Genomic DNA, 13,048 nt, shown 5'->3' on the forward strand with positions numbered 1-13,048 from the left:
TAATTTCATTCCTCAGTTCTCATTATTCCTTGGATTCCTCAAATGAGTGAGGTCATATGATACTTTTCTTTCTCTACCTGGCTTATTTCACTCAACATAATAGTTTCCAGTTTCTTCCATATTGTTGCAAAAGGTAATATTTCCTTCTTTTTCATAGCCCCATAGTATTCCTTTGTATATATGTTCCACAGCTTTTTAATCCACTCGTCCACTGATGGACACTTGGGCTGTTTCCAGATCTTTGCTATTGTGAACAATGCTGCCATAAACATGGGAGTGCATTTCTTTTTCTCAGTTGGTGGTATGGTGTCCTTGGGATATATTCCTATAAGTGGGATGGCTGGGTCAAAGGGCAGTTCCAGTTCTGATTTTTTGAGGAATCTCCATACTGTTTTCCACAGTGGCTGTACCAGTCTGCATTCCCACCAACAGTGGAGGAGAGTTCCCCTTTCTCCACATCCTCGCCAGCACCTATCCTGTGTTGTTTTGTTAATGAGCGCCAATCTGACTGGTGTGAGGTGGTACCTCATTGTGGTTTTAATTTGCATTTCTCTAATGATTAGTGATGTTGAACATTTTTTCATTTGTCTATTGGCCATCTGTATGTCTTCTTTGGAGAAGTGTCTATTCATTTCTTGTGCCCTTTTTTTTATTGGATTGTTTGTCTTTCTGGTGTTTAGTTTTACAAGTTCTTTATAAATTTTGGTTATTAATCCTTTATCAGTTGTATTGTCGAATATGTTCTCCCATTGTGTGGTTTGCCTTTTTATTCTGTTCATATTGTCTTTAGCTGTGCAAAAGCTTTTTAGTTTGATGTAGTCCCATTTGTTTATCCTGTCTTTTATTTCATTTGCCTGTGGAGATAAATCAGCAGATATATTGCTGCGATAGATGTCGGAGAGCTTACTGCCTAAGTTTTCTTCTAGGATGTTTATGGTTTCACGATTTACATTTAAGTCCTTTATCCATTTTGAGTTTATATTTTGTGCATAGTGTAAGTTGGTGGTCTAGTTTTATTTTTTTGTAGGTAGATGTCCAATTTTCCCAACACTATTTGTTAAAGAGGCTGTCTTTACTCCACTGTATGCTCTTACCTCCTTTGTCAAATATCAATTGTCTATAAAGCTGTGGGTTTATTTCTGGGTTCTCTGTTCTGTTCCATTGATCTATATGCCTGTTCTTATGCCATTACCAAGCTGTTTTGAGTACAATGGCCTTGTAGTATAACTTGATATCAGGAAGTGTGATATCTCCCACTTTTAGAATGGTTGAATTTTAAAAGTTGAATAAGGTTGTATTTATTACATGTTTGTGCTTTCCTTCATTGATTATGGGAAGTAGTTAAGACAGTAGAGCAGCTGGCTTATCATTGAGTTCTTCTCTTGAAACTAAGCTTACTAAGTAAATGGACCAGAATTATTATGATCTATTATCAGTAAACCCTGCATTAGAATAGGATGGGTTACCACTAGTCTTACCACAACTAAGATGTATGTTCACTCATATTACCTATCCAACAGTTTCTCAGGGAAGAGATCTGTTCTGACAGCTCACAGGTCGAGAAGCCAGACTGATGGAGTTTCTGACAGTGTGTAACTACATGTCTGGAACTTTAGATCTCTACATCGACCATCACAGGGAGGCAAAAAAGAGCTAGAGAGTCTTCCATCAACTCTTAAATATTTTAGCCATGAAATGATACCGGAGTATTTACACTCAAAAACCATTAACCAGAACCCTGCCCTATTGGTAAGGGTTTGGGACATGTGGAGAGCACATGGATATTTGCTGAGCAATAAATGTCATATTTTGTAGTTCATCTTAAGAAATATTGAGTGTAGACAGGTAGTTTTTAAACCTATGGGTTTAAAACCACTGTTGCCATAATTCTGCTTATTATAAACTGCAGGAAAAAAATTTTTAATCACTTTTAGTGCTGGGAAGTGGCTTATTATATTTATATTAACTATTTCTCACATAACCCATTTTTATTATCTTACAAACTATATAGTAAATGTAAACTGAATTTGAGAGAAGTTTAGTAATTTGCTAAATTACAGAGTATATCATTTGGAGAGCTGGAGGAGTTTTGAGATTTTGCTTTGCCATTTTAATTTTAATGATAACTACTTTTTCTTTTACGTTTTTTGGGGGTATTTTTCTGAAGTGAGAAGCAGGGAGGCAGAGAGACAGACTCCTGCATGTGCCCGACCAGCATCCACCCAGCACGCCCACCAGGGGGTGGTGGTGATCTGTCCATCTGGGGTGTTGCTCCGTTGCAACCGGAGCCATTCTTGCGCCTGAGGTGGAGACCATGGAGCCATCCTCAGTGCTTGGGCCAATTTTTGCTCCAATGGAGCCTTGGCTATGGTAGGGGATGAGAGAGACAGAGAGGAAGTAGAGAGGGAAGGGTGGAGAAGCAGGCAGGTGCTTTTCCCCTGTGCCCTGGCCGGGAATCGAACCTGGGACTTCTACACCCCAGGCTGATGCTCTACCACTTAAGCAACCGGCTGACACTGTACCACTGAGCCAACTGGCCAGGACCTAATGGTAGCTACTTTTAAATGTCAGTTTAACCTAAAACTTTCTTGAGATTTTTAAAAAGGTTTTTTCTCAGAAAGTATTTTATTTTTCTTTCTAAAATTTACATTATTTACATTTAAAATAGCATTTGGTAGTGTTTTTCAAAGTCTGATCCATCAACCACTGGTATATACCCCTATTTGTAATCATTCTCTTTGATATTTCTCAGAGATAAAATTTTAATGTATTTCTGAACAAATATCCAAAATGTTTTGTTTACCTTAAACACATTTGAAATGTCCATATAGATTAAACATACACAAACTTTAGTAACATATAGTATATTTGAAATATAGCTCGAAATTAATTTCTATTGCTTAAATTTTAGCTAGAGCTGCAGTCAGAAAACTTTATTTTGAATATTTAATCTTAGGATGTTTGTTCTAAATCTATTACAGATAAAATTAGTTAACCAAACTCTTCACTTGATTTGATCCCTGTACTAACTCTTTGTACTACTTATTTTTATCAAAATAGATAAATTATATGCCAAAAGCTCTTATCAGATGAGCTCTGGGGTCAGTACAGGTTCAATAGAGTCTTCTTGCTTCAGTAATTCTTGATGAAAGTTTTGTTTTAAAAATAATACTCACATGAAAAAACAGTGAAGCTCAATTATAACTTTAGAATCAAAGAAAGAGAACTAACATTTTTTTTTTTTTTTTTTTTTTTTACAGAAACAGTGAGTCAGAGAGAGGGATAGACAGGGACAGACAGATAGGAATGGAGAGAGATGAGAAGCATCAATCATTAGTTTTTTCATTGCGCGTTGCAACACCTTAGTTGTTCATTGATTGCTTTCTCATATGTGCCTTGACCGTGGGCCTTCAGCAGACTGAGTAACCCCTTGCTGGAGCCAGCGACCTTGGGTTTACGCTGGTGGGCTTTTTTCTCAAACCAGATGAGCCCGTGCTCAAGCTGGCGACCTCGGGGTCTCGAACCTGGGTCTTCCGCATCCCAGTCCGACGCTCTATCCACTGCGCCACCGCCCAGTCAGGCGAGAACTAACATTTTAATATTAAGAATGCAAAGGTATACTAGCTTAAAACATTTCATTAGCTCAGTAACTTTAACTTCTGTTCAATTATAGTCCAAAGAGTATTTATATATATATATATATATAGAGAGAGAGAGAGAGAGAGAGAGAGAGAGAGCCATCCCTAACATTACTCTTATTTAAATGGTTTCTGACCTTTGTTTTGATATACAAAGAATGATAGAAAACTTTTCACATAGTAGTATGTGGTAACACATACCGAAGGATCTCCGGAACTACCTTTATCTTTTCCAGAAGTAAGGCTAACTGAACACAACAGAAATTGTTTGCATTTATATCAGATTCCCTAAGGAACCGTCTGTTAGCTTATAAGTCAGTAAAATCATATTTCATCATTATTATCATTGCTAGCACACAGACTAAAAGGAAATGCATCTGGTGTCCATTTCTTTACCACATCATTATCTCCAGTGGAAAAAAATATGTGGAATGACTGCACTCAGTTGTTGCAAATGAATTATCAGTGTCATTTCATTTGTGGTAATTCTCCTTTGTTTTTTTCCCAATATCATCTATATCCTGAAGAAAATGAAAGTTAGTGAAGTTTCTTACCTTAGTACACTTGATCCAAATTTGAAGTTTCCAATAAACCTAGATTATTGCCTTCTGGAGGTTTTCTTCTTTATTACAAGGTCATTTAGATGTTTTAATTTGTCTTTCTGGACCAGCATTTTCAAAGTTATGTACTAAATCACTGCTTTAGTTGGGAAGAAACGGACTACTAACTTTCTAAAATACAAGTAAACACCTAGCCAAATAAAGCCATCTCTTCATTTTTGTGTTGGAAATGCCAAGGTATTAATAGCAGTGTTTCACAAAAAGCTTTAAAAATTTTGGGCACAATTTCCCCACAATGGGAAAAGTAAAAAATAAGAAACCTATAATTTCAGAATAACAGTATCACATTGATATATTTATATCTTACATTATCTTTATTTCTCTTTTTTCACCATGTGCTTCTATAAGCTTTATTTTCACTTTTATTTGACAAGCATGTTATTTAATACATCCTGTGATGAAGTTTACAGTACTTAATGCGATCGAAAAAGAGCTTTTGATTTAGTAAGCTAAGTTGTTAAGTGTCAAGTGCATGCCTAGGAAACTAGATATTTTCATTTGAAGTACATTTGTTTACATAAGCAGTGAATCCTCAACTTCTACCATAGCAGTTGATCCATATGCATGATGAAAAAGCCTCTGATGACATTGACACACAGATTCTTGTTCATTGCAGTGTTCACAAGAATAGAATTTTTAAGTATCACATAAAGGTGTCACCATCAACACTAGGCTTAAGTAACACTTTTTTAAGCCCAGTACAGACTTGAACAGAACTATTTTGCATTTAATTTTTTTTTATTTATTCATTTTTAGAGAGGAGAGAGAGAGAGAGAGAAGAGAGAGACAGAGAGAGAGAAGGGGGGAGGAGCTGGAAGCATCAACTCCCATATGTGCCTTGACCAGGCAAGCCCAGGGTTTCGAACCGGCGACCTCAGCATTTCCAGGTCAACGCTTTATCCACTGCGCCACCACAGGTCAGGCTGAACAGAACTATTTTGGATATCATCTAAATTTATTTTGTAAATCTTATTGTTGTCTGGTATTCTTGTTTATCATGTGAATTCTAAAATGTATTGTGACAGGAGTTCATATTGTGTTGTGGTTAATAACTTGGACCCTGCAGCCACCTTTTCTGGGTTTGAGTCCCAGCTCTGCCACTTCCTAATTGTGAAACTTTGGGTAAAGTGCATTGTTACATTTGAAACTAACTAAAGCTTGTTTTATTCTTTTAATATTAGTACTATTTTGTCATTTCCAGAATACGGGCTCTCATCAGCTGTTACATCAGATAGGATGGGATAAGGGATACAAATATCAAAAAGAATATAGCTGTTGCACATTACGCCCCTGATTTCATGGGTAAAAATAAGTTTAAAAAAAGAAAAAAAACTTGTCAAGTGGCACAAATACAGATGTTTTCAAAGTCTAGGGAGGCATAAAGTGATGATGGCAGTTTATAAGCATCCTATCATTTTTTCCAAGCATTTCAACAAAGAGCATTTTAAAGAAAAACATTAAGTAATGGTGCACAGATGATACTCGGATATGGTGAAATCTTACAAGTAGACCTTGAATGAGTAGTGAGCACATTGTTTGAGGACGCATATGACCCTCAGCTTTTCACACTTGACTGGATAGGTTTAAAGTTGCTGCTTTAATTTTTTATTAGCCTGAACTTGGGAATCTATTGACTATAATCTTTTTTATGATACAGAACACATTAATGTAAAACAAGAAACAATGTTCTCAAATGGTAATTAAAAGACTGTTTTGTGTCTCTTCTGAAAAATAGACACAGCATACAATCATGTGCCACATAATGTTTCAGTCAATGATGGACCGCATATGTGATGGTGGTTTACCACATAGCCTACATGTGTAGTGGGCTGTACCGTCTAGGTCAGGGGTCAGGAACCTTTTTGGCTGAGAGAGCCATGAACACCACATATTTTAAAATGTAATTCCGTGAGAGTCATATAATATGTTTAACACTAAATACAAGCAAATGTGTGCATTTTATGTAAGACCAACACTTTTAAAGTACAATAAGTCTCTGAATTCTTTTTAATAGCGTTGTTATGCTGTTGCTAACCAGTGATGAATAAAGTACTTCTTACCATTAATGCGACTTTTGGTGCTGCATGGTTTTGCTCATGGCTTTGTAGTCTGGTTGATATGTGGTGAGGTTAAGCTTCATGCAGGCGTTGAGACTTCCATCCATTAAACGTGATCGTAGGTTGATCTTAATGCTCTTTAGATGTGAGAAAGACTGCTCACATGCATACGTAGAGACAAACATGGTCAGTACAGCAATACTCACACGCTGCAGTGTGTGGTATGTGACGGGAAGCACGTTCCAAGTTTTGACAATCAGCTGGCCCATGGGTTGAAGTTTTTTCATTTCTCCCCACCTGTGTTTGCTCGTCAACTCTGCTTGCTGTCACGTTAGTCTTTCCAAATCTTCAGTCAGTGACTTGAACTTATTCACCTACATGTCTGAGGCCTTCAGGTCAGCAGCTTGTAGCTCAAAATCTCTGATGGAGACATTGGGGATGTAACTCAGGTTGGCGCTTTCCACTGCACACTCATGTGGATGGGAGATGAACTTATAAGGATGAGTGGCTCACGAAATTCTCCAAAGTGCGCTTTGAATGACTGCAGGAGATTAGAGCTGCTGGAGATCAAGATGTTGAGCAGGGTCACTTGCTGTGCATACATCTTTAAACTCTCCCAGTTTTTCAAAGTGTAGTAAATGACGACCTGTTTCAATGTCAGCGATGAAGAGTTCCAGCTTGTTTTCAAGTGCAAACACTGTTTGTTGAAGGGATAAGACTGTATTTCCAATGCCTTGCATTTTCACATTGAGCTGGTTCAGATGTTCAGTCACGTCCATGAGATAGTAGAACTTTAGGAGCCACTCAGTTATTAGCTAACTCAGGATGCTTGATGTTTCTCATTTCAAGAAAAGTCCAGATTTTGCTCAGACAAGCCGCTAAACGGCTGAGCACCTTCCCTCTTGACCACCAACGCACATTGCTGTGCAGAAGCAGACCAGAATAATTATTCCCAACTTCATCCAGCAGTGTTTTAAACTGATGATCATTTAAAGCTCAGGCAACAATGAAGTTGACCACCCAAATGACCAGCGACATCACCTCACCAAGCTGCTCACCACACATCTAAGCACAAAGCACCTCCTGATGTAGGATGCAGTGAAAACTTAGGATGGGTCTCTTTTCATGTTCACGAAGAAGCGCTACGAATCCTCTGTTTTTCCCCACCATGCACTGAGCACCATCATTACACACTGAAATTAGTTTATCCATCAGTAGATTTTTTTCTTTAGTCAACTCAGTGAAAGACATGAATAAATCCTCCCCTCTTGTTGTCTCTTTCATAGGCAAAACAGCAAGACTTTCCTCATGTAGTGTGTCACTGACAGCATACCTTGTAATCACGCTGAACTGGGATAAATGGCTTACGTCTGTTGATTCATCCAAAGCGAGAGAAAAGAATGGTGCTGCATTTATGTCCTTCACTTGTGTTGCCTCAATTTGATTACCATCATGATGGTACGATCGTGAACAGTTCTTGCCAACAGAGGCATGTCTTTTATTCATTTAATTATCTTGTTTTTATCTGAAAAGTCATCAAAAAGTTCATTGGCAACATCAAGCAAGCATGAATGTTTTGGCATACTCCCCATCTGTGACTGGCTTTCCATTTCCCACAGTTGCTAAAGCACCAGCAAAACTAGCCGAATTCTAGTCACCTTGTTGGGTTCAAACAGAGTTGCTGCTGACTAGCTTGCACTCTGCACAGTAGCTCTTGACATGCTTTCTTCCTGCTGTCCCCTGCTGAATAGTTCGATGCAAATGTAGTATGGCGTGTGTTGAAGTGCCGCTTTATATTTGACCGTTTCATCAATGTAATGCATATTAGACACACTGCAGAACCTGCTCTCTCTGCAAAGGCGAATTCCTTGTCCATTCCTGCTGAAAAGTATGATACTCCTCATCATTTTTTCTTTTAGCCATCTTCTTCGTCAAAAGGGTTTCTGCAATTAGCTAGCTGACTGCTTGATTAAAAGGAGGGAAGTTTATTTCCTGACCTCACAATGACTTGTGCACGTTAGGCATTATCCAATAAAAATTTGGTGTTGTTCTGGAGGACAGCTGTGATTGGCTCCAGCCACCCGCAACCATAAACATGAGCAGTAGGAAATGAATGGATTGTAATACATGAGAATGTTTTATATTTTTAACGTTATTTTTTTTTTCTATTAAAGATTTTTCTGCAAGCCTGATGCAGCCATCAAAAGAGCCACATCTGGCTCGCAAGCCATAGGTTTCGGACCCCTGGTCTAGGTATATGTTAAGTACTCTCTATGATGTTTGCATAACAATGAAGCTGACTGATGACACATTTCTCAGAACACAGTCGTTGTCATTACATAGTATGTGACTGCATTATGTTAGTATTCATTCACTGGCATCTTTAATCTGTGTCTGGGATTTTATCTCTTTTTGTTAGTTTCTTATACTTTCTTTTTTTTTTCAGACTGAGCTTATTCTTTCATCTTAAAGTATTCACTACTCTTTAGCACCTTTGGAAAAAATGTAAATCACAATGTTTAATCAGAAGATTTAACCATAATTATACTTTGAGGATGTTTAAGTCATACCCAGACTCAGAAATAGAGATCTGTACTCCCCAGTGTCTTTGGATGCTGCCATAGTTACTTTGCTCTCCACTTCAATTTTTTGCTTTGTTGCAAAGTTACCGTTTGCTCTTATTTTGATCTTGCCATTCAGGGTCTATAAATTACATTTTGCCATGGGTCAGGTTTAACCCATCTTTTTAAAACTTTAAGATTACCTTATTTTTTCCTGAACACCAAATAATTATACTTGAATTCTCTTAGCTAAACTTTTAGTGCTTCCCTACCTATTCACACCTACCAAGAGACACTCGTTTTCATAGGTATATATTGCTTCTGGATGGAATACTTTTTTGAAAATGGAAGTGAGAGATATAAATATCTAGGCTAAAATCTTAAAACTAGCAAAATTACCTTTAGAACCGTAATAGTCTGATAACATCCTGTTATGACAGTCACACCAAAGCGAAGTTAAGGTCTCTCTACTTGGAACAATCTTGTAATACTGCGCCTGCTGCTTTCCTTGCCATTCCATGAAAATACTCATTCTCCTGCTCATGATCATTTTCTTGATGTTTATTTCACTTTAGAATCAAAACTGATTATTTAGGACTTGAGAACTTACCAGGATTAGTTCACATTTTCACTATTTCCCCACTTTTGTAGTCTCACAAAAAATGTAGCCAGAATTTCAGTTTACCTTCAGTTAGCTGAAGGACAACTAGTTTACCACAGAGTAAAATCCTGTAGTTTATAAAGTTATTTAAATGAAAATGCCAGTTTTTCAAGACAACTATGACCAGTACAGAATTGATTAATGCGTAAAAACTTTTAAATTTTATATTGTTTTGATAAATTATTATTAGGAAAGGGGAACAAGAAATAATTAGTCTTTTATTGTTAAAATACAATGTATTTCCTCGTGGTTCTTTAAATACAGGGTGGGATAAAAGTAGGTTTACAGTTATGAGTACATAAAACACAGAAAACCTACTTTTGCCCCATCTTATGTATAACTAGTTTCTATTACTGCCCATTTCCTACCCATTTGTTTTTTTATATAATGATCATGGATTTTGACTCATTTTTTAGAAATTAGATCTTTATTATAATTTTTTTTGTAATTGTAAAGAACTCTTGTTTCTTACGTTAGTTTGATTTCAGAATAAGGAAAATTATGCTATTTATAGTACAAGTTATAAGTTTTATTTTGAGGTTACCCATTTTTGAGAATATATTCTTAGAAATTTTTGAATCCATGCGTAAAACAACTCGAGTTTGATTTTCCTTTGGCCGTTAAAGGAGTATTGTACTATAACCTAGTATAAACTGAAAAGTATCAAGTACACTTCTGTCTATGCTCTGGGGTCACCCTAGCTTTTTTACTGTAGTTTTTTGGGACTACAACACAGTATTATAAAACCTATATTAAGTTGTATTCCAAAAATTCTTGAATTTGACTTTCTGTATTTTGTGAAGTAGGGCAGGTAATATCTCTGAGGTTGGTTTTACCTATATACCGCATTCCCCCATGTATAAGATGCACCTTATTTTGGGGGCTGGGATTTTTTTTTTTTTTTTTTACAGAGACAGAGTGAGAGTCAGAGAGAGGGATAGATAGGGACATACAGACAGGAACAGAAAGAGAGGAGAAGCATCAATCATTAGTTTTTCGTTGCGACACCGTAGTTGTTCATTGATTGCTTTCTCATATGTGCCTTGACCATGGAGCTACAGCAGACTGAGTAACTCCTTGCTCGAACCAGCGACCTTGGGTCCAAGCTGGTGAGCTTTTGCTCAAACAAGATGAGCCCGCGCCCAAGCTGGCGACCTTGGGGTCTCGAACCTGGGTCCGACACATCCCAGTCCAACGCTCTATCCACTGCGTTACCACCTGGTCAGGCAGGGCTGGGAATTTGAAAAAAAAATACAAAAAGTTATTGAACTCAAGTTTTATTCATCATAAAATTCATACAACTCCTCATCTGCGCAAAAAAGCGAGAAATGCAAGTAAAAAAGTCTACAACCACTGTATAAGACACACCCAGTTTTTAGATCTCAAATTTTTTGGAAAAGGGTATGTGTTATACATGGGGAAATACATGGTGTATTACCTAATTTATCTAATAGTATTGTTATGCCTAAACTTGATAATTTTATGTACCATGGAAATTTTGTTGAGAGAATAAATGAAATGTCATAAAGCAAACCCGTAGACATTTGTTTGCCTTTCCTTACCTTATTTTTGGTAAAAGGGAATTTTAAGTGTGAGTGATGATAGGGCAAGGCAATATGTTTGTAGATATGAGCTACAGCTATCTTTTCTAACACCTCTAAGTACTTTTAATTTTTGTTGGTTAATAGTTTTTATTAAAAATTACTTTTCAAGATTATTTTCAGAAATTGACCAGTTTTTCGCTTTCATATTTTTTTTAGTGACCTGAAACACAACAGTATTTAATTAATTATATTACTTTACAGCTTAGGTATTCTGGTAAATACTCTTGTAAAATTTCATGTCTAGGAGAAGCTTTTCCTGCAGGCTTAAGTGTTACTTATAACTTACTGTTTAGTCTTCACTTGTTTTGCCTTTCTGTGTTAAAATCTGTATTAGATACCAACTGTTTGGCTTGAATTTAAGTCTAAGAGGATATACATTAAGTGCTAAGACCTAGTTAAAACTGATAGCTGTGAAAGTGTTCACAATTATTTGTAAAAACTTTATATATAGTATTATATGACACTTACAAATTGAGCCCTGCCAATTTCTGGTATTATAATGTGTAGGGTAATACCCAGTTTTGAGTACTTTCATGATGATTAAATTTCATTCTATAAATTTATAATGAAGGTGATTAAGAATTATGTTTGCAAGTTCCAAGTTAGTTCACTGCATTCTACTAATTGTCCTATAGATGGCATTGTTATGATTTTTCTGCTCACATTTTTGCCTTCCACAAAGATCCATTATTGTTTCATCTTTAGGATTTTTTATTTGTTATATGATTGCATAAGTGATTAATCAGACTAGATCAGATAATAAAGAACTCTGACTATAGATATTAGCTTTGGATAACAGCTATTTTTCTTCTGAACTAATTACTCAAATTTTTAAGCTGTTAAGTTTTACAACTGCAGTTAGCACGAATATTATTGAATTAAATTATTTATTTATAAATTATCTAAATATTTAAATAATGTGTTTTTATGTTTCTTGAGGAAACACTATATAAATTCCTGTAGTTTTATAGGTTGTCAGCATTATAGAATTTATTTATTTATTTATTTATTTTGTATTTTTCTGAAGTTGGAAACGGGGAGGCAGTCAGATAGACTCCTGCATGCGCCCAACCAGGATCTACCCGGCATGCCCACCAGGGGGCGATGCTCTGCTCATCTGGGGCATTGCTCTGTTGCAACCAGAGCCATTCTTGCGCCTGAGGCACAGGCCACAGAGCCATGCTCAGTGCCTGGGCCAACATTGTTCCAGTGGATCCCTGGCTGTGGGAGGGAGGGGAAGAGAGAGACAGAGAGGAAGGAGAGGGGGAGGGGTGGAAAAGCAGATGGGCGCTTTTCCTGTGTGCCCTGGCTGGGAATCAAACCCGGGACTCCACGCCAGGCCAACACTCTACCACTGAGCCTAGAATTTATTTTTTAATTGTGTTGAGGCAATAAGTGTAGTGGTTAAGAGTATGGGTTTTAGATTTGATCACTCTGTCCCTTATTACCTGTGTGAGTTCAGGCAAATTGCTTAACTCCTTTGAAAAGAGGTTCAGTTTCTACAATAGTCTGCAAGCTGGTTAGAGCAGGACAGTATTGTTTTATATAGTTGTATTTACAATGTCTGGCACTTAGCAGGTACTCAGTAAATTTTTTAATTTATTGGAGTAACATTGGTTAATAACATATAAACTTCAGGTATGCAACCTTATACAGCATTTGTATACTCTTTTACTGTGCTCACATCCAAATTAATACATTTTTGATGCTTTGCAAGATTGCTATGAAAATTAAATGGTAACATGAATATAAAGCAGCTAGTAACATGCATAGCAGACATTAGCTGCTGTTATTATTAGCTATAACAGAACACCCCCATTCTAGCTAATAAATAGATTTTTTTTCTTAGACTCTCATCTCTCATATTCCTTTTCCAGGTTTTCATTCCCAATCCCCACCCCAGATGT

General features: G+C 36.8%; 1 protein-coding gene across 4 annotated transcripts in view; it reads left to right on the forward strand.

Annotated features, from left to right (window-relative positions):
• The window catches only part of NIPBL (NIPBL cohesin loading factor), a 213,506-nt gene that overhangs the window by 36,294 nt on the left and 164,164 nt on the right, over positions 1–13,048 (forward strand). Inside the window, exon 1 of one of the 4 annotated variants that reach the window (XM_066239910.1) lies at positions 5,077–5,175. The exons of the other annotated variants lie outside the window; for them this stretch is intronic. The gene's annotated coding sequence lies outside the window, so the exon portion shown is untranslated. Of the gene's footprint in view, positions 1–5,076; positions 5,176–13,048 lie in introns of those variants that run through there. 4 annotated transcript variants of the gene reach the window in all.

Source organism: Saccopteryx bilineata, chromosome 1, assembly GCF_036850765.1.
Source record: "Saccopteryx bilineata isolate mSacBil1 chromosome 1, mSacBil1_pri_phased_curated, whole genome shotgun sequence".
In the NCBI taxonomy this organism is placed as follows: domain Eukaryota; kingdom Metazoa; phylum Chordata; class Mammalia; order Chiroptera; family Emballonuridae; genus Saccopteryx; species Saccopteryx bilineata.